We start from the raw sequence: 2,064 nt of genomic DNA on the forward strand, positions 1-2,064 counted from the left end.
GCTTTGCTTACCTGCACTGGAGCCTCCAGGTTGAAGGCCAATCATAGAACATCTCTGTGGAGGAGCCAGCCTCTGGTTGCTTCAGGGCATAATCCAGGACCATGCCCTACTCCGCTTTTTTTCTCTGTGGGTTTTTTTGACCCCTGGATAGCCAAGGGTCTAATTTTGCCCCCGTGCTGCAAAACTGCAGTGTGGGGAACATTTTCTCTTTCCTCCACATGCTTCTTGCAGCATCTCAAAGGAGTTTGAGATGCTGCAAGAGGCATGTGCAGGCTCATTTGGATGCACCCCATGAGATTTATTTTGGTCCAGTCCTCCAATCTGTCTAGGTCTCTCTGAATCCTAGCCCTACCCTCCAGCATATCTACTACACCCTCCAGCTTGGTGTCATCTGGAAACTTGCTGAAGATGCACTCCATCCCATCTTCTAGGTCATTAATGAAGATACTGAACAAAACTGGCCCTAGGACTAGCCCCTGGGGGACTCCACTTGAGACTGGCTGCTCACTAGACTTTGAGCCTCTGATCACACCCAATGATCCAGCCAGCTTTCTGTCCACCTTACAGTCCATTCATCCAACCCATACTCCTTAACTTGCTTGCGACAATGCTGTGGGAGATGGTATCAAAATCCTTGCTAAAGTCAAGGTATGTTATAAGTCCACTGCTTTCCCCGCATCCATAGAGCCAGTTATCTCATCATAGAAGGCAATCAGGTTGATCAGGCGTGACTTGCCCTTGGTGAATCCATGCTGACTGTTCCTAATCACGTTCTTTTCCTCCTCCAAGTGCTTAGAAATGTATTCTTTGGGGACCTGCTCCATGATTTTTCTGGGGACTGAAGTGAGGCTGACTTGTTTGTAGTTACCTGGATCCTCCTTCCTTTTCTTAAAGATGGGCACTATATTTGTCCTTTTTCAATCACCTCGGACCTGCTCCATTAGCCACAAGTTTTCAAAGATAATGGCCAGCGGCTCTGCAATCACATCAACTAACTCCCCCAGCACCCTTGGATGAGTTGCATTTGGCCCCATGGACTTGTACACATTCAGCTTGTCTAAATAGTCCCTAACCTGTTTTTTCATCACTGTTGGCTGCTGACCTCCTCCACAAACTTTGCTGGCCAGTGCAGGAGTCTGGGAGCTGACCTGGCCTGTGAAGACTAATGTAAAAAGGCATTGAGCACTTCAACCATTTCCTAATCTCTCATTAGGCTGCCTCCCCATTCAGTAAGGGACCCACACTTTCCTTGATCCTCCTCTTGTTGTTGACATACTTGTAGAAACCCTTCTTGTCCCTTGCTAGCTGCAACTCCAACTGCACTTTGGCCTTCCTGATTTCATAGATACATAGATGTTAGGGATGGAAGGGACTTTGAAGATCAAGTCCAGCCCCCTGCCGCAGGGGCAGGAAGTCAGCTAGGGTCAAAGGATCCCAGCGAGCATCCAAATGTTTCTTAAAAGAGTCCAGAGTAGGTGCCTGCACCACTTCTGGAGGTAGTCTGTTTTAGGTCTTGGTAAAGAAATTTTTCTTATGTCCAGCCTGAAATGGTCTTGGAGGAATTTATGACCATTGGTCCTTGTTTTACCTTGGGGTGCTCTGGTGAATGGATGTTCTGCCAGATCCTGATGTACACCCCTTATGTACTTATAGGCAGCCACCAGGTACCCCCTGAGCCTGTGCTTTTCCAGGCTGAGGAGTCCCATAGCTCTCAGCCTCTCTTCATAAGGCCTATTCTCTTGCCCTCTGATCATAAGTGTGGCTCTCCTCTGGACTCTCTCAAGCTTCTCAACATCCTTCTTGAACTGAGGAGCCCATAATTAGATGCAGTACTCCAGCTGCAGCCTCACCAAAGCCGAGTACAGTGGGAAGATAACATCCTGAGATTTACATGAGAAGCATGCAAGCCAGAGTTTGGTTAGCTTTACCAGCTGCAGCATCGCATTGGTGGCTCATGATCATCTTGCAGTCAATCATGACCCCCAAGTCTCTTTCAGCAGCACTGCTAGCAAGCATAGCACTGCTGAGCCTATAAGCCAATTACCCAGCCATCTGACTGTGGTG

This window comes from Crocodylus porosus, unplaced genomic scaffold (assembly GCF_001723895.1).
Source record: "Crocodylus porosus isolate Cpor-Errol unplaced genomic scaffold, CroPor_comp1, whole genome shotgun sequence".
Lineage (NCBI taxonomy): Eukaryota > Metazoa > Chordata > Crocodylia > Crocodylidae > Crocodylus > Crocodylus porosus.